This window comes from Euprymna scolopes, chromosome 31 (genome assembly GCF_053919585.1).
Source record: "Euprymna scolopes isolate OS-2025 chromosome 31, ASM5391958v1, whole genome shotgun sequence".
Classification (NCBI taxonomy): domain Eukaryota; kingdom Metazoa; phylum Mollusca; class Cephalopoda; order Sepiida; family Sepiolidae; genus Euprymna; species Euprymna scolopes.
The window spans coordinates 75,238,980-75,265,026 of NC_136512.1; the positions used below are offsets into that span (position 1 = coordinate 75,238,980).

The 26,047-nt window shown below is 34.8% G+C and overlaps 1 pseudogene; it reads right to left on the reverse strand.

Moving 5' to 3' along the window:
- Nucleotides 1–24,453: 24,453 nt before the first annotated feature.
- Nucleotides 24,454–24,611, reverse strand: LOC145255912 (U2 spliceosomal RNA; annotated as a pseudogene).
- Nucleotides 24,612–26,047: the final 1,436 nt, after the last annotated feature.

A 26,047-nucleotide genomic window follows, 5' to 3' on the forward strand; every position in this document is an offset into this window, starting at 1 on the left:
TTTTATGGAAATTTGGAATAGAATTGTTTTATGTATTTTATTTAAAAACATTACGGAAATATTATTTATCTATTTTGAATTTAATTTACATTTTATCAAGTTGCCTGAAAAGTTATTACGGAATTTTTTATTTGGATTTCAAATGATGTATTTTCAAATAAGTTTTTGTTATAATACATTTACTTTATAAATCATTTAGAAGAATGTCTATTGCTCAGTGTAATCGTTTAAATTAGAATCGTTTTAAAAAACAATCATTTCTTCTTTTCAGAACGTTGAGTACAAAATGGAAAAAAAAAAACAAATTCGAAAAAGTCTCTTATTTCAATTCAAGCTGGACAGAAAACACTATTAAGCGTACAGCAGACTGGCGGTTTAAGAAATTTTGTGGTGGCGACAAGAGTCCTGAAGATGATGAGCGTAGTGGTCGGCTATTGGATGCTGACAACGATCAATTAACAGCATTAGTCGAAGCCAATCCATGTACATTATTCGAGAATTGCTATTGAATTAGTCGCAACGTATACAACGATTTCAAAGCACTTGAGAGAGATGGAAAAATGAGTGCCTCACGAATTGAACCACAGCAAAAAACAAAAACAAAAAAACAAACAAAAAAAACACATTATGAAGTTTAACTTTAATTTCTTTTATGCAAAAAGAACGACCCATTTCTCGACCGGGTTGTGAGTTGCGATAAAAAAAAAAGTGTTTTTCCACTGCACCAATGAACTAACTAAACTAAACTAAACAACACGGAACTAACCACTGAGCTAGGCGACGCCTAGCTCAGTGGTTAGACGCCGACGAAACTTCACGACCCTTCTCGAGACCAGAGTTGCACCAAAAGGAGATCATAGTGAGGGTGTTTGCTGGCCTGCGACAATTCTTACCCAGTATAGTTTTTTGAATGCAACTAAACTATTACAGCGGAAAAGGACTGTGGATGAATACCGTGGAAACTTCGACAACACGCATCATTAGTCAACAGAAAATGCAAAATTCTCCTCCACGACAATGCCAGACTGCAGGTTACTAAACCAACCTTGCAGAAGTTGAACAAATTTAGCTATAAAACTATGCCTTATTCGCTATGCTCTCCAGATCTCTTACGAACTACAAATTTTTCAAACATCTCGACAAGTTTCTGTGTAAGAAATTCTAAAACAAAACAAAAGGATATAAAAAAGGCCTTCAGCGAATTCATCGCCACCAGAATCCAAGATTATTTACGTTACTGGCATGAATACACGTGTTTTGTGTTGGCAAATGTGTGTTGATTCTGATGGTAAATTTCAATCAATACATTTTTATTTGAGCCGAGATTAATTCGTCTGAAAAACTTCCTTGTCCAGTTGATACTTCTTTTTTATTATATTTTTACCTCAAAATAAAGTGCAACTTTGATGTACTGAGACTGGAATCAAGGACATAGATTGCAGGGATACTGTGTAGGGAGTTGAGCAACAAGATGTCTATTCACATTACAATGGAATTTATGCATGTCAGTAGAGTTGGCGAAGCAGGGAACCGGAAGGGAATCCCAAAGTGTAGCAGTTCTGGTGAAGGAACTATTAGATTTGTTTGGTTGTTTTTGTTTTACGGCATATCAACCTTTTTCGGGTTATTTAATGCCGAATCCAAAGATTTTGAAGAATTTTTTTTTAATAGAATATATTTGTTGTTTTCAAGTCGGTTTCTATTTAACTCATAGTTGGAACACTAACAGGTACTACAACTCCGAGTCAGAGTGGACCTGGGAGCAATGTCAATACAAGGGTGACTCCACACTCCCCAAAACCCGCAAGCTGGGGCCTCACCACTGGATATAGTTTAAGGTCATATCCAGGACCCTCATTGAGGGACGTTTACCCTTTGATGGGGGGGGGGCAGTCGGTGTATTGTAATGCCCCACCGACAGGGCCGAACTATTAGAGGAGAAGTCTTTCTTACATCTAGGGATCTCTACTGTGTAGGGTGGGACTTTGCTGTTTGTTTGGTTTGTCAGGGGTATTTATGTCGAGGGGGGTATGTGCTTGTAATTCGTTGGATCACCCACCATTAAAATATATGTAAACAGGCAGAGGGATTCAGCATTTCGTCGATGGAACAGATGACAATTCATTTGAACCTTGTCCAGGAGTGTGAGACTCATAGCAGATGCACCAGCCCAAATGTGACAACAATACGCCATACATCTGCGAATAGTGGCCTTGTAGAGGTTTAGGATACTTTCAGGCGTAAGTAACATTCTAGCACGGTAGAGAGAGTCCACCTTCCTCGCAGCGGCCCTGACAATCCTCTTGATGTATCTGTTTTAACTCCCTCCTTGTGAACGTTAAGCCGAGGAGTTTGAAAGAAGTACTTTCAAGTAATATATCATAGTCATAGCTATTTGTGGTTGAGAAGGTTTTCTGTAATTATTTGGGGGAAACAAGCTTATTCTTCGCAGCATTGAATTTGACCATCCATTTTTGTCCCCATTCCACTACAGATTGGAGGTCTTCCTTTAGTGTTCTTCCATTTCCTTAGATACGTGTTCATTTGTTTTCTCTTGTGCCTATTATAGAGCGTGGTTTCATCAGCAAATGTATCCATCTCAGGGACAATTTTATTAGGGAGATTATTTATGAATATTAGGAATAATAAAGGTCGAAGGAGAGACCCCTGAGGTACACCCGCATTTATATCATTGTTTAGATGTACGACCCTCGAGGACAGCCTGGATTTTTTCTCTTATTTATTATGTTAAGTATTCGTCCACTGACACCGTATGATCTGATTTTCCTTAGAACACCATCGTACTATAAACAGGCAAAAGCCTTAGATATATCTAAGGCTACCTCTCTACCCTCCCCTGCTTTGTTCAGTGTATGGTATATACTTTTAGAGATTGCACTTTAAAAAAAAATATCATTGAATATTTTATATCTATATCATTAATTGCTAGATGAAAGATAATGTTTTTAAATTGAAACAAAATGTACATTACATATAAAAATCCAAGGTAATTTTTTGATTCAATTTAAATCAAATTTTTATATCTTACTTTGTAAAATTTATAAAAGTGTACTTTGAAGATAAACAAATTTCAAATTGAATCTTGTACCTTTATTTTTAAAAACATTTTGTTTAACAATTTTCATGCCTTGGATGAAATGCTTTTCTAACTTGTATCTTATCCTTTTAAGATTATATTATAAAACTCTCCTTCTCTCGATTTCAGTTTGTATTTCTCCTCACGCCAGAACACATTTTTTTGCAACTCCCTCTTTGTAATACAGGTAATGAGAGAATGTGAATTTTTTAACAAAAACTTAAAAATAACATTTTAGATTGATCTTTTTTAAACTTCTTTCAGAATAGAAAATCTTTACAATTTAATAAGGACATATTTCATATTGGTTTCATTAACACATATTCAGTACATAACGAGAAAAATAGAGATGAAAAGGACTGTATAACTGGTTACGGTCAATAGTAATCTTCGCCAGCGAAAGTCTTTGTTATTGCTGTTCTATTATTTAAAACATTTTGTGTCCTGCTCTTTCGCGCGAGACCTAATATATATATATATATATATATATATATATATATATATATATATATATATATATATATATATATTGTTATTGTTGTTATTTTTCAAGCGATGCATACGGTTAATATTGGCTCCGCCTCGGAGCTCATTTTTTTATTTATTTAGAAAGTCACCCTTTTTAATTTTGGACGTATATAACATTTTTTATTTATTTATTATTTTTAAAACAGTAATCTACGTACACGCGTGTTTCAAGGTCATTGCCTCTCATCAGCGTAGTTTAACTGTTTCTAGGGATCGAACCTCAGACCATGTTTACCACAGTCCAGTGCTATATATACACTAATATATATATATATATATATATATATATATATATATATATATATTAATGTAGGACGGGTTGATCAGATTCGAGATTGGAAATCGGGAATCTGGGAATTATTGGGGCATCTGAATCGGAAAACTTTTGAATCTCATAACGATTATTTTAATTTTCTTTATAAATTTTTTTTAAAGGAAAATCTTCCATTGCTTGTATTAATGGTAATATAATACATATTTATTGATTTTAAAACTACCACCAAATCTAATATACATAGAACATTTCAACGCAGATATGTTTTTACGTTTGAAAAAATATCTGCCCATCTAACATGTGTTTTCACGGTATTCGGGAATAAAAAACAGCTATATCTTCTTCTCTCTCTATATACATAAAATGAACTCATTTGTTCCCGTCTGATTTTGACGTTAATAGGATTAAAAATCAAGATATTTCATGCAAATATAATATGCACAAACGGCAGAACAATATCTGAGGTGTGTTATAGGCTTATTATTTCTCAAATTCCTCGATAATCTTAGATTTCTATACTTTTTCTGCTGAGAAGTCACGGCCAAAATCGGTTAAGATCAATGGAAGTGGTAAAATATTTTCTCTCTAATAAATTCCTCCTCCCCCTGCCACCACTTAACACCGTTTGGGGATCGTTCACAAGGAACAGTTGAGAAGAGAACACCGGTTTGGCTTCGTAGTTCTTTCATGTGAAGTTATTTAAAATCACTAAACTAAGCTGCAGTGCTCTGTGGCGTAGTGGTTAGCGTGCTGGACAATTCACATTATATTTTCACGTTTGCGCCGACCTACCGTAGTCGTTTTTTTTTTTTATTAAACAACTGGAATGGACTTTTCTTGGTGGCCGAACTGTTAACGCTGCAGATGTTTTTGTTTTTTTCACACTTTATTTTCCTACTTTTACTCATGACTCCGGGTTTGATCCTTCCTACTTACTTACCATAACATTTTTTTAAAACTCCCCCCCCCGTCCCGGAAACAAACACTCGGGCAACGCCGGGTACCCCCGCTATTGTTAAATATTTAGAGATTTATAAGGAATCAAAATCAGTATGTGTATCATAATACATACATATATATATATATATATATATATATATATATATATATAGTCATCCACATACAGTACTGTTTCGCTGTTTCACAGCTCATCAGTGCGGCTAGACAGGCAACCACCTCAAGCCAGGATTGAAACCCGACTGTCTGTATGGCAGTCAAGGCTCCTAACCATTACGCTATTGGCGGCCGCTGAACGAGTAGTGAATTTAACGATGTTTTGACATCGTCCGAAATACCGCCGCTCGATTTGTTTACACAAAGAGCGTCGCTTATACGCTAATGGTAATTCGTGTATCACTTCTCAATATGCTCAACTCAAGGTGAGGAGCATTATAGTCATCCACATACAGTACTGTTTCGCTGTTTCACAGCTCATCAGTGCGGCTAGACAGGCAACCACCTCAAGCCAGGATTGAAACCCGACTGTCTGTATGGCAGTCAAGGCTCCTAACCATTACGCTATTGGCGGCCGCTGAACGAGTAGTGAATTTAACGATGTTTTGACATCGTCCGAAATACCGCCGCTCGATTTGTTTACACAAAGAGCGTCGCTTATACGCAAATGGTAATTCGTGTATCACTTCTCAATATGCTCAACTCAAGGTGAGGAGCATTATAGTCATCCACATACAGTACTGTTTCGCTGTTTCACAGCTCATCAGTGCGGCTAGACAGGCAACCACCTCAAGCCAGGATTGAAACCCGACTGTCTGTATGGCAGTCAAGGCTCCTAACCATTACGCTATTGGCGGGAGTGACCGCCAAATTTATTGATTTTTGTAACAGAGTCTGATTTAAAAATTCTACCAAAAATCAGATATTTGTTTAATTTTTTATCTTTGGAGTTTATATGCGATCAATAATTATTATCTTCCAGATGAGGATAAAAAATATTTTTTACGAAAACGCTAAAATACGCATACTTTAAAATCTTTATAAATAAATTAAAGATTCAATTTTAGAATGTGTAAACTTTCCATGTACATAAAGAATGCTTTAAAGAATCGATACCAAGAATAAATAAATAAATAAATAAATAAAAAACAGGGTGTGGAAATTATAAGTAATAATTATACGGGCAAGTGTCGTTTTACGTGAGATTGTTTCAAGTTTCGGTAGCCCTTCAGTTATAAAATACTGTTATCTCCCTTTGTAAATTAACTATAACTATGAAGACATGGATTTCTGTAGATGATGGTTGGGATGTCACAACAAGTTGCGTCGCCCTTGAGGGTTACACAAAACGGCCCTTTTAAGGGCCACCAAATTCTAATGAAACTTTTGTTAACTTGATTTATGCAATAAAAGAATTAGGAAAATACAGTATGATCTTGTCTATGGAAAAAGTGTGTGGCTCATCAGTTATTATTAATTAGAAAATAAGAAAGGGAAGATGACTTTAATAATGAAATTAACGACTGACTAAAAGTGATATTAAAAGTGAGAAAATAAATTTTGTTTGATCCAAAAATAGAAAAAAAGAAGTGTTTTCTTTACTTTCAACAAGCATTAGGAAATATTTCAAGCTGGACTGATCAATTATTACGAAATGGCGTTTGTAATAATAATTTAATTCAATTATTTAAAAAAATTGTATTTGCCTGTCTAGTTAAATTAAAAGTCATTAAAATGCTAAAATAAATATTTAGACGCGACTGGTTTCCCATAACCAAAATCCAAGATGGTTGCGGTCGATAAAATGTACGAAATAATGATAAAAAATCTATCTATACTCTTATTAATTCGTTTTTCTTTTGTGTGTATTGATATTTATATTAAAACGCTCTTTTCTATTTATTTAAAAAGGAAATACAATTTTCTTATATATGGGTTGTAGAAATGCATCCACTAGCAAAAGATCTAGCTAATTTGCATATTTTAAGCATTCATTTTAATTAATTCCCTATTAGTTTTTTCGGTTTTCTTATGGGATGATCATCTAGAGTTAACTATTACGTGTAATTATATTCATGCAGATGTTCTACATGATTTATACTTGCATAATATTTGCGTAAAATCTTTACAGTAAACAAAAATTGTTTCCATATATATTTATGTATACGTATATATTTTTGTTTAATCTATTAGTCTATCTATCTATCTATCTATCTATCTATCTATTTATCTATCTATCTTCTATCTATACTCCTATGAATTCATTTTTCTTTGTGTGTATTTATATTCATATTAAGAACCCGTTTTCTATTTAGTTAAAAAGAAAATACAATTTTCTTATATATGAGTTGTGGAAATGCATTCACTAGCAAAAGATCTAGCTAATTTGCATATTCTTTAAAACATTGATTTTAAATGATTCCCTATTAGTTTTTTCGGTTTTCTTATGGGATGACCATCTACAGTAAAATATAAGGTGTAATTATATTCATGCAGATATTCTACATGACTTATACTTGCATAATATTTGTGTAAAATCTTTACAGTAAACAAAAAATTGTTTCCATATATATTTATGTATACGTATATATTTTTGTTTAATATATTAGTCTGTCTATCTGTCTATCTATCTATCTATCTATCAATCAATAAAAGTGAAAGCGTCTGTGTATCTGTCTGTGTACCTGTCTGTCTGTGTGTCTGTGTGTGTACATTTCCCTACGCAATTACTCTGTCAATTTTAAGGTTACAGACTCGAAAGTCATATACAGTGTACTGAGGTTTGGGAAAACCGATTACATCGATTTTCAGCCTGAGATTTGGCTGTTAAAGGGTCAAATTCAACGATTTGACCTTTGAGAACTCTAAAAATCTCTTCCAACAATTTATGATCTAAACACTTGAAATTTTAGATATAGGTTCCTTGGACATGAATCTAACTTAATAACTTGATTTCAGCCCAAACTAATACATTTTAAGGGGTCATAATAGGAGTCAAAGTTAAAAAAGATGACCGTTTTTTTTGCTCAACATACACCTCCAAATACCCGGGCAACGCTGGACATACATGTTAGTATATCCATAAAAGTGAACGTGTCTGTGTGACTGTCTGTGTGTCTATCTGTGGACATTTTCCTACGTAATAACTCTCTCAATTTTTAGTCTACAGACTCGAAATTTGATTACAAGGTACTGAGATTTGGGAAAATCGATGTGATCGGTTTTCGGCCAGAAATTTGTCTGTTAAGGGGTCAAAGTTCAACGATTTGACCTTTTAGAAATCTACAAAACTCCTCCGACAATTTGGGGCCTAAACACTTGAAATTTTAGATATAGGTTCATTGGACATTGGATCTAACGTAATAACTTGATTTGAGCTCAAAACAATAAATGTTAAGGTGCCATAATAGGGATCAAATTTTAAAAAAAAATTCATCCCTGCAGTCTTTACCAAATCACTCAGACAATTTCTGGTCGAAATATTTGAAATTTTACATAACGGGTTTTCAGAGATAGGACAAGCTTTTTAATGGGTTTGGGTCGAAAATTTGAGCTACCAATATATAAATGTATGTATGTATGTTTGCATGTGTACCTAAAACTTTTGACAGAGGCGACAGATTTTCAAAATATCAGTATCGTTTTGGAGGTTGACCCTTCAGACAACAAATACCGAAAAATTGGCTAAAAATTAATTTATTAACCCTCAACTGGGCACTTTTCTACAGGGAGGGGTCGTTTTTTTTTTTCGCCGATATGTTCGAAAGTCTTCCCTTCTTTTCGATTGTCTAGCATTAATTTAAACCTACGTCACTTCCGGTGTGGCAGTGGTCGTACCATCAAAGACGTCATGCTTTTCCCGTTCTTTTCCTCCTTCGCGGTACGGGTTCGAACGTGCCTTCCTACTACCACTTTTTTTTTTTTTGCTCAACACACACCTCCAAACACCCGGGCAACGCCGGGCACCCATGCTAGTAGAATTATATTATTAAAAACTATATATTATATGGCTTGTTGAGAGTACCCGTATTTCATTTACAGGCTCCCGCTACATTTGGGATAAAAAATCTTCTTAATCAACTGAGATTATTCCGGGTAAGAGCTTTATATTTTCTATCTCTTAAAAATATCCCCTGTTTGTTAACGTAACTATTTTATTGTTTTACCCATTTAAGACGCTTCATTAATGTTATTTTTAATTAAAAATTGGTCTGTTGTTTTATGCGTGTTGTCATGCTGCATTTGCTTAGAAAAGATGTTGAAATTCTGTGGGAGCGAACACTCGTTACATATTTGAGTGTGATACAATACGTATAATGTATATGTGTTATCCTGGGAGATTTATTCCGCTTTGGTTCCCCTTTCTTTCACGATTAGCTTAACAGGTAAAACTTAAATCAAATATTTTTCGGCATGATTACGTTGACACCAGCATCCATTTGATCATGAAAGTTAAGCAACGTTGGGCCATGTCAGTACTAAAATGGACATTTGGTAATAGCGGGTGCTGTATGTGCTCTGAAATCTGGCAAAGAGTGGGTGTCACAAGGTTATTATTGTCCAAAACACATTGCATAAGATTATACAACATCCGTCCGACCCAATGGGGTCAAAGAACTCATCATTACTGTCATCACCATTCAATTCCTACTCCAGAAAAAACTATATTTTCAGGCCTGTCTGATACTATGAAAACTCTGTTGTTTCTTTAACTTTACAAAAAAAAAAAAAATTGCCACTTTGCTTTTGCTGGAGACGAAGCATCCAACTGGATGCTAGAGATTCATACGCTATCTTATACATTCGAATCGACAGATTGTTTTAATATTCTAACCTCTCCTTTAAGTATAGTAATAGGTAGCTCTATTACACTTGGTTCAGTGGGTATATTTGCTACATTTTTTTCTGACGGATCTGCTTTCTCCTATAATTACTGTAATTATAGAAATGAAAAAAAAAATGTCCAGCTTTTTATGTCGTACATATTTTGTTATCGTTTCTCTCTCGGATCTCTTTACACAAGCATTGCTGAGGACACTCGGGCTGCTTTATTCTCCTTTTTCTCTCATGCTATTATTAAAGATATTAGCGCATGATATGCTAAAATATGTAACACATACACTGATATCTAAAACAGGGACATATAATTTAGTGTACACTTTATATTTTCATTTTACAGCTGCTTTGGTCGTAGGCGAATAAAGCAGAAATTTTAAACATGTACTAACTAGATTTAGCAGGTCTATTAATTTCTTTCATGTCTGTGCGTGTATGTGTGTATGTGTGTATGTGTGTATGTGTGTGAGGTTTCGAGAGTGGAAATCCTACGGAAAGGTTATATTAGACGCCGTTAAAAATGAAGAGTGCATGCATACAGGGATCGTAATTTTACCTAGTAAAGATACTTCAGGGTATTGCAAAAAATCCCGATGTCGACAGTAGTAAAACAGAACAGACAAGAGAAACGAAAGTTTCAAATGCAAAAACCTGCAGTTTATTAAATAAACGTTAGAGTTATTTATCATATATATATATATATATATATATATATATATATATATATATATATATATATATATATATATATATATATATATATATATATTAGTTATGGGACGATTCCAATATTTTTTCCCGATTCCGATACAATTACCGATTCCGATCTAAATTCCCGATTTCGATTCCGATTCTTTATAAATTTTTTGGTCAAACGTGAAAATACACCTGTCGGGTTGATCGATACATGTTAGTTTGACTGGTAGTTTAAAATAAATACTTAGTATTATATATATATATATATATATATATATATATATATATATATATATATATATATATATATATATATATGCAGCTGTAGGTGTATCAGAATTTTTGTAGGAATTTTTGACACCCCTTACACGAAACTGCGAATAAAATATAAAAAAAAACTCGTAATTTCTCTTTTAAAAGTGGGTTGTTTATTTTCTTTATGAATGATACTTCCAAAATAAACTATTAAAGTTGTTTTAAAAGTAATAGAAATTTTTTTTTTTAAAAAACAGTAATGAATTTTACGAACTCAATATTTTCCAATTTTTAAACTTTAAAAAGCTATCAAAATCTTTCTATTGATTCTATTTTTACGATATTTTCAGGGTCAATGTGAAATTTTATGATCTTTCCAATAAACTGAATATAATATTTTAGACAAACATTTTTTAAATTCACGCCCCCCCATTTTCAAGTGTCTATTAAAAAGTAAATGATTAATTTACTCAACAAAGTGTTATATATCACAAATTGAAGAAAAAAGGTCAATAAATAATATATTCAAATTAAAAAAAGTAGTGTTTTTTAGAAATTTACCTGTAAAGTCCGACGTTTAAAACCTTTTTTTTTTAACCATGTTCTTTGTTTTTTCTTTTGAAAAAAACAATTAAGGCTTGAATTACATTTTTCGAGTAGTTATAAGCTTGGAAAGACAGGGGGTCAAATAATTCACGCCTCCCATTTTGAAATGTCTATTAAAAAGTAAATAATTAATTTACTCACCAAAGTGTTATACATCACAAATTGAAGAGAAAAAGTCAATAAATAATATATTCAAATTTAAAACAAAAGTAGTGTTTTTTAGAAATTTACCTATAAAGTCCGAAGTTTAAAACCTTTTAAAAAAAAGAACCACGTTGTTTGTTTTTTCTTTTTTTTTTTTTTAAATGAAACCTTGGTCCTTGCTCCTTTAATTGAAAAAAAAATAGGGCTTGAATTACATTTTTCGAGTAGTTATAAGCTTGGAAAGATGGGGTGGAATTATTCATTATTTTTCACGAAATTTCTGACACACCTAATACAGCTGTAGAAGATTTTGTTACAAACAAAATCAAATAAAAAAGATCATTAAAGGAATCGTTTTGGCATCGGAAAATGGATACAAATTTTTCCGATTCCGATAACCCAAAAAGTTAAGATTTTTCTGATTCCCGATCCCGATTAATCGTCCCAACACTAATATATATATATATATATATATATATATATATATATATATATATATAGTGAATAAATGACAAAAGACTATATTCCAGAGTTAGTGATGTTGACCATCTTATAATTTATTCCTTTAATTCAGTTGACATTTACAATTCGTGACAGTATCTGTTTCTTAACATAAAATTAATCACTTAATGATTATATAATATGATTGATTTTGCGCTACGAAACAGATACTGTCAAGAATGTTAATGTCAACTGAATTCAAAGAGTAAATTATAAGATGGTCAAAATCATTAACTTTTTAATATGGTCTTTTGTCATTTATGTATTATATTACTTTGTAATTCTATTGAACGTCTTAACTAAGGATTGGTATATATTATAAGAAAATATATTTCCAAATATATATATATATATATATATATATATATATATATATATATATCTGTGCGTGTGTGTGTGTGTGATTAGAATACGGTACGAAAGACTGTGCAAAAGCACAAAATACCGGCAGTGTTCGTAATGCCCCTAACTCTGGTTGCACTAGAGTTAATTCTAACAGGGAAGACAATGCTACCAAGATCCACAGCCTAGAAAACAGATTTGAAACTGCTCCCCAAATCCAACAACAGTGAAATCTTGTTAAAAAGTGCTCTCCTTCTACTGTCAAGAACAGATTAAATACATTTAATTTGCGAGGATATGTTGCAAGATGCACGCCAATGATTTCTGTAAAGAACAGAAAGGCCCGTCTGGACTTCGTCAGATGCAATGAAGATCATGACTCTTGATATTGATAAAAAGTGCTTTTTAGCGACGAAAGCAAGTTCGATAGTAGGCAGTACGTCCGTCGGAAGAAATTGAAGAATTTAATCCTATTTCAACGCTGCAAGGTGGTGGAGGTTCAGTTTGGGTGTGGGGCATTATTAGTACCAATGGTCCAGTGTCTATAGTTCGCTTGCAATGTCGAATTAATTCGACCAAGTACATTAATAAGTTGACTGAGTATTTTCTACGCTAATTTGGTCATAATTTGGATGATAATGTGCAGGATAATGCTCCAATTCACACAGCTGGCAATGTCAGGAGGTTCCTGAAAGAGCATAATATTCCATGTTTGGATTAGTCTGCACAATAGGGCAGGTCGATTTGCAACTTTTTTCAGAAAATCAACATGGCGGCACTGGTGATGATAGTTGGGATTTGATGTGATAAGAACATATACCAAAAATTAGATTCCTATCTTGAACAGAAAATTGAGCATTCTTTCTTGAATGAATTCAAGTATTTATACGAAAGTGCATTTTTACCTAAATGCTTGTTGGGAATCTATATTTTTATAAAGTAATAGGGTTCGTGTGTTTCTGTCTGTGTGTACAGCTCTCCATCATCAACGAAATATAAAGGAGGTAAGAGGGTAGATCTCTCCTGGTAGAGAAACATTAGAACCCATTTTAGGATGTTTCTGTTATAGGAGACATAAGAATCTAGGCCTAATTTCTTTATATACTAGTCTACAAACCACCCCCATATCGAATGACTTATGCTCATTTGCATATCACATTATATTAAATCTCTTTAACTAATTACCTCGACCTTATTACATATTGGAAATATTCTAATCATTTCAACTGTACTATTTACAAAATCTATTTAACATTTAATTATTTAATATATTTTCATTTAATTTTATATTCGATTTATTTCACTTTACGTATATTATCAAAACAATTCATTGGCGAGCAAAGCTTTATGTTTTGGGATTGTATTGAAAATGTAATGGAAATTTCAATTTCGTTCCGTTTTAATCTTTTATATTTTACTTGCCAATATAATTGAAAGAATACAATTCAACTATCGTAATTTTATATAAATAAACAAAAACAAATATTTTAAAATAAAACTTTATTAAAAAAGAAATAATTTTATTTTTAAATGAAAAAAATCAATTTAGTAAAATAATTGTATTAAACACCCCCAGCCTTGTCAGCAAACCTGTAAACCTATAAAAGTTAACATTTCGAATGTAAACAGTGATTTTTCGATTTTGTTAGCGCTTGCCGCAATTAAAGACAATTAAAACGGAACTAACTTTATTTCCATTCTATTTTTTAAACAACCCCCAAAACATAACGCTCTCTTCCAGTTATAGCCAATTTTTTTTTAATTAAATAAAACAGGTCAAAATAAACAGATAAGCGCATTTTCTTTTACATTTTTCTTACAACCATTGTCATTTAACCAACTGCAGGATATCGTTACTTTTGTGGGGTTGTTTTGAAAATGGCACGTAGATTATAATTTCGTTCCAATTTAATCTTTCTGGTCGAGCCTATTTCGAAAGCCTGTCTTATCATAGATTTGAACTACAAATAATTTATTACATTTTGATTATTACTATCTTAAGACTTAAAGCTTATATTTATTTCATTTTTCTATTTATATATTGAATTAGTTATTTCCAGTCTTATTTAAACTTAGTGCTTTCTTTAAACCGGATGAACCTTTTATAAAAATATGAGTTTAACGTAAAGAACACGAACAAGGTTTTATTCAACTGAATTTCTTCCAGTTTACTAACAGAATATATAAATTTAAAAGAGATATAAATAATAAAATAAAAAGGTTATGTAATTTAAAAGAAATACACGTACTCACAAAAGCAGAACTTTTTTTTACACATTTTTTTCTTTAAAACCATAACAATGAGACTAACAATTACCTAGATCTTAGTAATTATTTGTTTTAATAGAACTGTTTTAATTGTACTGTTTACTTAGTTAACCTAAGTTGGTATTACATTTATTTTACATTTACTTTTTTTTTTAATTATTACTTTTAGACTGTGACGTTTACACCCGGGAGTAATGAGTCACACGTAGGTCGCTTTTATTCATTCCTTTTGTTCAAGATCAAAGTGTATTATCTGTTCTTCAGATGCTGCACTTCATTTTCTTGTTCTCTTTCGGTGGAGGAGAAATCCTTCACGACTGAGACAATTTTTATTTTTGTACCTTTTCTCCACGTTAAAAAACGACCCTGGTGTCTAACTCTGTCCCGTGGGGAGGCATAGTAAATAGGTACAATATAATTGTTTATAATTGTACTATTCAGAAATATTATTTATAGTTCGTCCATTTCAGTTAGTATACATTTCCTTTACGCTTAATTAATTTACAATCATTAATATCGTTAAACAATTCCGTTTAAAACCGAAATTATGCCACCCAAACGAAGTAGAAACGAAAGTGAGGAAGAAAGAATGGAAAGATTGGAAGCTAATAGACTAAGAGTTGCTGCAATTCGCTCCAATGAAAACAATTCAGATAGAGAAAGACGTCTAGAACTTAACAGGATACGTCAAAGAGAAAGGAGAGCAAGACTGTCAGATTTGGAAAGAGAAACCCAACGTGAAGCTGACAGAACTAGACATGCTGTAAGGCGGTTAAATTCATCACAAGGTGAAATTCAAGAAAGGCAAAGATATGCACTGGAAAGAGAAGCAATATTACGATCGAATGAATTATATGAGGTAAGTAGACGTACACAAGGTGAGTTGAGAGTGGCTCAACGACATCAGAATGAATCGGAAACCCAACGAAGCTTTCGCCTATACCAAGGGCAACAACGAGAGGCTGCATGGAGAGAGAGTATGACTTTGCCCCAGCAATTGACAGAAAACGAGGCAGCTAGACAACGAATGACTGCTTTGAGACACCATGAAATAGAACACTGCAATAGAAAAGGATTGCTCTACAACAAAAATGACTCTCTCACTACAGCTGATATAAGAAAAATAGACAAAGTATGTCAACATTGCTCAGCTGTAAAATTTAAAGGAGAAACCCCTGGTTGTTGTTGTTCTTCTGGCAAAATTGTGCTTGATAGCTTTCCACCACTGCCTCAGTAGCTTCAAGATTTGCTCTCCGGCAATGGTCCCATCTCTAAAGATTTTCTGCAAAATCTACGCAGTTATAACAATTGTTTTGCAATGACATCATTTGGTCACAAAATTGCGGCAGTACATGGGTGGAATCCTTCTTTTAGAATTCGAGGCCAGGTTTGCCACCAGATTGGGAGTCTTTTACCACCTGAAGATGAAACAGCAAAGTTTATTCAAGTCTACTTCTTGGATAGTCTGGAAGAGGAACTACATAATCGGGGACGTGACAGTAGACTCAATAGAGACATTCTCCAAAGTCTGACTGAATTTTTACATGAGAACAACAGCTTTATTTGTCAGCTGAAAACAACAAAGGAGAGGATTGAAGAAGAACACTTGGTAGAACATAAAGTTGTCATAAGGGAAGACCGAAGGCCGCAAGAAGAGCATCCACGGCGATTCAATGCTCCAACAACAACGTATGAGATTGGAATATTAATGGAGAATGAACCAACAGCTAACCGGGATATTGTCTTGCGTTTTAGAAATGATACATTAAAATGGATCTCCGAACTACATCCCCTCTACGATACTTTAATGTACCCGTTAATGTACCCCTATGGTTCTCCATCTTACAACATCTACATGAAGGCATCCAATGGGCGAAAAGTTACCCAACAGCAATTTTATTCGTACCATTTAATGACTCGGCCTGGAAACTATTTTCTCTGGTACCGAAGGCTATTTCAACAATGGCTGGTGGATGTGTACTGCAAGATTGAAACAGAACGTTTACAGTTCCTGAGGCATGAGCAACAGACCCTGAGAGCTGACAATTATAGCAACTTGAGAGATTCAATTCTTAGGGAGGATGGGAATCCAGAACAGTTTGGTCAACGAGTTGTACTTCCGGCAACTTATACAGGAGGCCCTCGATACATGTTTGAGCGTCAAAGTGATGCCATAGCATATGTTCGGCGAATGGGCCGAGCCGACATCTTCATCATGTTCACAACAAATCCAAAGTGGACAGAAATTACAGAAAATTGTCTTCAAGGGCAAGACCCTCAGGATCGTCCAGATATTGTTGCCAGGGTTTTCAGGCAGAAGCTAAAAAGTTACTTGAATTTATTAAAAAGGGAGGATTTGGCAGGTTGAGGGCTTTCCTGTACAGTATTGAATATCAAAAAAGAGGACTGCCGCATGCACACATCCTCACCTGGCAGGCCCCAGAGGACAAACTTCTACCAGAAAAAATGGATCTCTGCATATCTGCAGAGATCCCTGACAAAGAGGAAGATCCTGATCTTCATGCTAAAGTGATGGCACATATGGTGCATGGACCTTGTGGACCATTTAATCCAAATTGTCCATGTATGATTGACAACAAATGTTCCAAAAAATACCCAAAAGAATTTCTTCAGTGTACCAAGCAAGGCCAAGACTCTTACCCCAAGTACAGGCGAAGAAAACCAGAAGATGGAGGCCAGACTGGTACAATAAGGATGAAGAGAAATGGTCGGTATGTTAATCAAGAAATAACAAACCAGTGGATTGTTCCGTACAACAAGGTCCTCCTTCAGAAGTTCAACGCTCACATTAACGTAGAAATTTGCAGCTCGATCCAAAGCATCAAATATGTCCTCAAATACGTGAATAAAGGATGTGATCAAGCAGTGTTTGAACTACAAAGAACTGATGGAGCAGCTAACCAACAAGGCCAAGTACAAAGTCACATTGTGGATGAGATCCAGCAGTTCCAGAATGCAAGGTATGTCGGCAGTTCAGAGGCAGCCTGGAGGATATTGGAACATCCCATCCATGAACATTTCCCCCCAATTGTACAACTTTCTGTTCATCTTGAAAATGGGCAGCGTGTCATGTTCTCAGCTGATACTGCTCTGGAACGAGCCCAAGGTCCACCGCCTGCCACAACTTTGACAGCATTTTTTCAACTCTGCCATGAGGATGTCTTTGCAAGGGGTCTCAAATACGTAGAAGTCCCTGAGTTTTACACTTGGAACAAATCGACAAAGAAATGGATGAGAAGAATGCGTGGGGTACAAGTTGAAGGTACTGAAAATGATGATGTATGGAAGGCACCATGCATTGGGAGAATCTACACGATTAGTCCAAAAGCAGGGGAGTGTTATTTCTTACGCCTGTTGCTCAATGAGGTTGCTGGTCCAACTTCATTTCAAAATTTGTGAGCATACAATGGTCAGGTGTTTGAAACATACAGAGCAGCGTGCCTTGCTCGAGGCCTTCTAGAAAATGACCATCACTTGCATCAAGCAGTAGGAGAGGCAAGTGCCACTCAATCACCTTCAAATTTGCGAAGCCTATTTGTGATAATTTTAACAGCCTGTGAGCCAAGAAATCCTCTTGAGATCTGGATGGCTTTTCGTGATGTAATATCTGAAGACATTCTTCACAGATACAGACAAGAAGTTAACAATCCAGAAGCAGATTTTAATGAGGACATCTACAATAAAACTCTTTGTCTAATTGAAGAAAAAGTTCTCCTTATGTGCGGTCAACCATTGGCAAGCTATGGATTACCTGCACCAATGCAAGGGAGAGATGAAAGACTCGCGAGAGAGTATCAACGTGAAGTTACTTATAATCTTGAAGAACTTCCCTACAAGCAGAAAATATGCAAGAAAAACTGACCGATTCTCAAAGAGAAGTTTACAATTCATTCATGGCAATGTTGGAAGCACAAGGTGAAATGAACAAAAACATGATGTTTCTTGATGCTCCAGGTGGTACGGGCAAGACTTTTGTAATCAATTTGATCCTTGCAAAGATTAGATCCATGAGAAAGATTGTGCTTGCAACAGCATTCAGTGGCATTGCTGCTACTCTACTACAAGGTGGCCGCACTCTTCACATCACTTTTAAAGTACCCTTGGATACTCATCGAATGGATCAGCCAGTTTGCAAAATTACTGGTAACTCAGCCTTGGCAAATGTAATTAGAGACACCTCTGCAATCATTGTAGACGAAGCCCCAATGACGCACAAGAGTGCTTATGAAGCAATTGACCGAACACTGCAAGACATCACAGGAAACAAGAATCCCATGGGTGGCATTCCAACCTTATTTTGCGGTGATTTCCGTCAAATCCTCCCAGTGGTTAAAAATGGCACAAGGGCTAACATTGTCAATGCAAGTTTGAAACAATCCTATCTCTGGAGGCACGTTATAGTGAAGAGACTGACTACTAATATGAGAGCCTATATCTCTGATAACACAGCTGCAGCAGACTTCTCAAAATTGCTTCTCCAAATCGGTAATGGTCAGTTTCCTATCACTTCTTCACCTGACACAATTAAGATTCCAACTGCGCTTGGTAAATGTGTCGGTAATCAGAAGCAACTGAAAGACAAAGTGTACCCAGACCTGCAAAACAATGGAAAATCACCGGATTGGCTTGCTGAGAGGGCTATTATTTCGCCATTAAACAGCAATGTGAATCATTTGAACAATTCAATAATGGATGAATTTCCAGGAGACACAAAGCAATACAAGTCAGTTGATTCAGCTACTAATGAATATGAAGCTGTTCACTACCCTGTGGAGTTTTTAAACTCTTTGGAGATATCTGGAATGCCTCCACACATTTTAAATCTCAAAATTGGATCGCCAATCATGATTCTTCGATCCTTGGAACCGCCAAAAATAACAAACGGAACCAGATGTGTTATCACCAGATTGCACACCAATGTACTTGAGGCCACCATTTCCTGTGGTCCCTACAAAGGCGAAACCGTTCTACTGCCAAGGATCCCCTTAGTTCCATCGGACTCAGTACTTCCATTTAAATTCCGGAGACTCCAATTTCCTGTGAAGGTGTGTTTTGCAATGAGCATAAACAAAAGTCAAGGTCAGACATTTAACACCATTGGCGTAGACTTGACATCAGACTGCTTCAGTCACGGTATGTTCTACGTCTCCATCAGCCGGACAGGAAGTTCAGAAAAACTCTACATTCTGGCTCCAAATCAAAGCAGCAGAAATGTAGTTTACCCTGAGGCTCTTTAGTGAAAAGTTCGAGAAATGGATATGAGGAAAAACTGACATGATCTGATTGTGGTAAGTTTTTAGTATTGAATGTGCAAGATAAAATTTAAGCAAGAGTTGAAAATGACTTCAATGAAAAATTTACTATGTAACATCAAGTAACGTTCCTTTTTGATGAAAATGTTTTGTGAAGTTCCTGATTGAATTTCAGTCACTACAAGAGGTAGTTAAAATGTTAATCACCTTATGCAATCGTTGCTCTTACAACATCAACTTACTGGAAAGGTGCCCACATATTTTGGTACCCGAGTGCGCAACAAAGCTCCGTGCGAAGCACGGGTATCTTTGCTAGTAATTTAATAATAAAATTATATTTTAAAAAGAATATATATATTACATTCATATTTTTATTGCTGCATCTAACACGTGTTTCATTGAATGGTGTCAATATACCAAACAACCTATCCGAGACAAACATGAGTTCCTCAAGAAAATACATTGAGTCTTGACTCAAATATGGTACCAGGTACGGTTTTCTTTAATGATTTCTGAAAGTTTCAAATTAATTTTAACATTTTTTATTGAAGGGAAAATGAAAGCTGTATATTATTCGTGAGAACATTTGGTAAATCTCTGACTATTTGCTTATTATATTCATGCCATTCAATGAAACACGTGTAATAGAAAGGCCTTATCCTGCCTTGATAGAGTTGAAACTAGACTTCATAGCCTCATAGGAGATGTCCTTTTTTCTTCTCCGCAACCCCTTTCTCACAGAAGAGATGTAGCGGGTTTGTCTTTGCTTTATCGTTATTTTCATGGCAAGCGGACGACTAAGCTCCAATCTATGGTCCCCCCTCGCCAGACTTTCATAAGAAACACTCTTCTAGCAGAAAACACTATCAATAATTTCCCCCACTCTTTATCTGTGCCTAAACCTAAACGTAGATTCCATGAACAAAGCTTCTTTCTTAGAACTGCACGCCTGTGGAACTGTCTTCCGTTTTCCTGCTTTCCAGCTTACTACAATATGGTTGTCTTCAAGTCTAATGTAAACAAGTTATTGATAAGCCTTAACAAATTTACTGAATTTCCGTTACTGACAATTATTATATTGTCCAATTAACTACTGTAAAGTCTTTAACGCTTATCCTCGAAAGGCCCCTGGGCCTTGATATGTGGTGATGCTTATGTAAAAAATACTCAGTAATAAAACAGTATAAATGTGAATTAAGTGAATGCTTTTGTGACTTTTGAATGTTTAATGTTATGTGTTCCTCAGAAGTGCAAATCCATTTTTATCGAACTTAATTAATTGCGGCAATTTTGAATATCTTTTACTAGCCTGGCCTGGGTGCCAGCGTTGCCGAGTGTTTGGAAATGTGTGTTGAGAGAAAAAAAATCTGGTAGTAGACAGGCACGCTCGAACCCGTACAGTGAAGGAGGAAAAGAACGTGGAAAAAGTAACGTCTTTGATGTTGCGGCCATCGGCAAACTAGAAGCGACGTAGATTTAAATTAAGGCTAGTCAATCGAAAAGAAAGGATGGCTATCGAAAATATCGGCGAAAAAAGCGACCCCATCCTGTAGAAAAGTGTCCCGTCGACAGTGAAGTAATGTTTTTAGCCAAGAGTCGAGCTTCAAAACAATATCGATCTCATGAAAATCCTTCGCTTCTGTCGAAAGTTTTGCGCAGACATACAAACACACATACATTTAAACAGACAGGTGAGATTTATATTATAGATTATATTGGACGCAAGATATAGTAATGATTTAAAAAGTTAAAAAAAAAGAAGACTCGTGCGCCACCATCGAGAATTGAAACCAAAAGTTCAGCACACGATTTATTTTTGTCTCTGCTGTCAATGACTGGAACATGAAGATATGTTAAATGCAAGGCTAAAAATTAAAACATGACCTAATAGCCACTAAGTTATGCATTCGTAATGCCGGCGTTCGACCTTCACCTGGCAAATTTCATTTTAAAAAAAATTTTCACACTTTTGCACCGATTTTTCCGGGCTAAAACACAAATATAAATTTTCCCCTTATATACGAAGTTTCATGTCTGTAAGCTAAAAAAAAAACCCTAGAAGGAGTTTGTAGCAAATTTTTAAAATAAAAATATATACGTATACATAAATATATATGGAAACAATTTTGTGTTTACTATGAACTTTTTACGCAAATATTATGCAAGTATAAATCATGTAGAATATCTGCATTAATATAATTACACGTCATAGTTAATTAAAGATGATCATCCCATGAAAACCGAAGAAACTAATAGGGAATTAATTAAAATGAATGTTTAAAAGAATATGTAAATCAGGTAGATCTTTTACCAGTGAATGTAATTCCACGACCCATATATAAGAAAGTTGTATTTTCTTTTTCAATAAACAGAGAAAGGGTTTTAATATGAATATCAATACACACCGCCCTCCCCAAAAGGAATTTATATGAGGATAGAAAGATATAAATTGTGGTTAAATATTTGTTTACAAACGTACGTATAAACAGACCCACACTCACACACACACACACACAGACACACACATTTCTTCTATCAAACTACTTTATCAATTTTCAGACTACTCCATCAATTTTCAGTCTACAGACTCGAAATTTGACAGGAGGGGTATTGAGATTTGGGAAAATCTTTTTAATCGGTTTTCGGCCAGAAATTTGGCTGTCAAAGGGTCAAAGTTCAACGATTTGACCTTTAGATACTCTACCAAACTCCTCTGCCAATTTTGGGTCTAAAGACTTGAAATTTTAAATGTAGGTTACTTTGACATCGATGGAATTTTTAATTTGATTTGAGCCAACACAATATATGTTACAGGGTCAACATTTGGGTCAAAGTTAAAAAAATTTGATCTCTGCAGTCTCACCAAATTACTCAGCCAATTTTTAGTCTAAACATTTGAAATTTTACATAAAGTGTAGTCAGGCATGGGGCAAGCTTTTTAATTGGCTGGTAATATGGCTGCCAAGGGGTAAAAGTTGAAGTAGTTGACCTTTGCGGTCTCTCGAAAATTTCTCTGCCAGTTTTTGGTCTAAACACTTGAAATTTTAGATGTAGGTAACCTGGACATGAGTCTAACTTTTTAATAGATATATACATATGCACATAAAGTTATGAACAGTACATAGGGCCCGAGCAAACCTGGGCTGAACTGCTAGTATATATATATATATATATATATATATATATATATATATATATGTATATATTCACTGCTTCTTTCTTTTAAATATAATTTTTTCCTAAACTGTATGATTTATTTCAGTATAATAGAACATGTAAAAATCCAGAAAATAACACACTTACTACCACTTAGGATAACAAACACCTACTTTAATAAAAACATACACTTATACTTTATATATATATATATATATATATATATATATATATATAACCACCTTTATATATATATATATATATATATATATATTTACGTATTGCATGTATATGTTTTGAATTCATTTAATGAAGCCATATGAAGAACACAGCCTGCAACATAGAACATATGAGCTGTTAAAAAAAAAACGAAAGCCAGACAAAGAATCGATGTTGCAATTATTTGAAAACTTGTTTTACTGACGAGAGAAAGAAAATATTACGAAAATTATTAGCAAAATGTAATATTTTCTATTAGATCAAAAACTGAAGAGACCGCCATGTTTATTTGCGTGGATGTTAAGAAAGAGAAATGCTGAATAGTGAAACTGGAGAAGTGGGAACAGAGGGAGAGAGAGAGATAGAAAGAGATAGAGAGAAAGAGAGAGAGAGAGAGAAAGGGAGAAAGAGTAAAAGAAAGCATGAGAACGCAAGTAAATAGGAAAGTGTATAAGTATCATCATCATCATCATCAACAACATTTACGAAACATCTGTAAGTAAAATCTCAAAAACAGAAAATTAATCTCAGTTTTTCTGTCATTTTGTAATTTAGTTTTCACATTCCATGAGCGATGTTTCTAACAATTCGGTGAATTGCTATTATCTAAGTGGGAATATACCAATCTAACACTTACATGGCGAATTTTTGACCTTGGAATAATAATGATGATCGGCTTCTTAAATAAAATGGCTTTATGCCTTGTCTTGAGTGATTATCATGAAGAAAAAACAGTTACAACTCATTATGTTTCAAAATTACAAAAAAAAAAACTCAGTAAGAGAGAGAGTGTGTGTGAGAGAGAGAGAGAGAGAGAGAGAGAGAGAGAGAGTAGGTAAATGACAGTGAGGCTGTAAATAAGTAGAAGGGGGGTTAGGGTTAGGGTTAGGGTTAGGGTTAGGTGTAAATAAGTAGAAGGGGGGGTAAGTTATGTAAATAATATGGGTTGTAAATAAAATCAGTAAGGAAAATGATAACGAAAAAAGGCTATGTGCTAAAAACATAAAGAAGGGGTAAAAAAGGGGAAATTTCAACGATAAAATTGGGAGAGTTTGGAGAACAAGGCCGATAGCCATTAGTCGCGTGCTCCCGTGTAATAAATGAATGCTTGAATGTAGGATTGACATGAAATTCTAAAAGCTAAACTAAAATGACCGAAAAATGGGCTGAAATGACTTAAATAAATAAAAAGTAAATGACTTAGAATGACTTTAATGAACTTAAGGATGAATTGAATGACCTTAAGAATGACTTGAATGCTTAAAAAATAACTGGACTCCTTCAAAAACAACTTGAATGATCTGGAGAATGACTTGAATGGCTTTGAGACTGACTGGCTGTAAAGTGGGTGATCATTTTACATAAATTAATATAGAAAATCACAAAGTTACAAACATAAGTATAGCATGTAGTAAGAACAGATACTACACTTTGATCTTGGCCAATAGGCCAAGAAAAAGGTTGGTATTTATTTGCTCCCCCACCGAGCAAATAAGGCACAAGGCCGATCTTTAATGTGAGGAGTGAAGGGGAAATGGGGACCAACTCCCCGGGAGTAGGGGAGCTGGATAGTGACAATTGCTAAGGTCTTATGTGTGAGGTCGCCCCCCCGACCCATATGGTCTTTGCTTGCAGTATCTGCCGGAACAGATGGTATTTATTTGCTCCCCCACCGAGCAAATTAGGCACAAGGCCGATTTTTAATGTGAGGAGTGAAGGGAGGGGGAAGGGAAAAAGGGGACCAGCTCCCGAGAGGTGGGAAATGGGAGCTGGTTAATGGTCAGGCATGTGGGGCTGCCCCCACATCTGGTCTTTGCTAGTCATAGCTAGTCATAGCTTGCAGTATCTGCCGGAACAGATACTACACTTTGATCTTGGCCAAAAGGCTAAAAAGAGCTAGTATTTATTTGCTCCCCCACCGAGCAAATTAGGCAGAAGGCCGATTTTTAATGTGAGGAGTTAAGGGAAATAGAGACCAACTCCCCGGGGAGTAGGGGAGCTGGATTGTGACAATTGGTACGAAGGGTTGCCCCTACATTGACCAAGGTCTTACATGTGGGGTTTCCCCCACATATGGTCTTTGCCCGCAGTATCTGTCGAAACAGATACTACACTTTTATCTTGCCCAAAAGGCTAAGAAAAATCTTAAAAAGCTAAGAACAGCATCTATTAATAACAGACTTTTGATCTGAACCAAAAAGGCCAAGTACAAAAGTGTTACGGAGAGACCGACCGACCGACCGACCGACCGACCGAGTGACTTATGGAGTCGCTTGCATTTCTAAAAATTGAGTAAGAGAGTTACCAAGTAATAGGAAGGAAGAGTATAGTGATGAAGTGTAAGAAGAGGGTGTATATATATATATATATATATATATATATATATATATATATATATATATATATATATGTATATAAAGCGGATTGTGCGTGTGTGTGTGTGTATATATGTCTGGTCACGAATAGGCTCCTATATGGTTGACTATTTTAAAAAAAACTGATTACATATAATGATAGAAGATGCATCGAGACACAGGAATGGGTATGTTTGATCTGGCAGAAGGGTGGTTCATTAAAATTGTGGGGTCTGCGTTCGCGCCTGGTCCACAAAGTATGGAAATAAAAAAATTAAAGATTAAAAAAAACCGTTTAGAAGTGTTTTTGATATAGATGTACATAATAATATTTTGATAAGTATGTTTTAACTTAAATAGGGATGGTATAATAAAATTGTGGTGTCTGCGTTCGCGCCTGGCCTCCATAGAATTGAAATAGGCACAAACTTTTTTTCATAGCTATCTGCGTAAGTATACTTTGATAATTATGTTTCAGTTTGAAGATATGGTATAATAAAATTATGGGGTGTTTGTTCGCACCTGACCTCCATATAATGGAAAT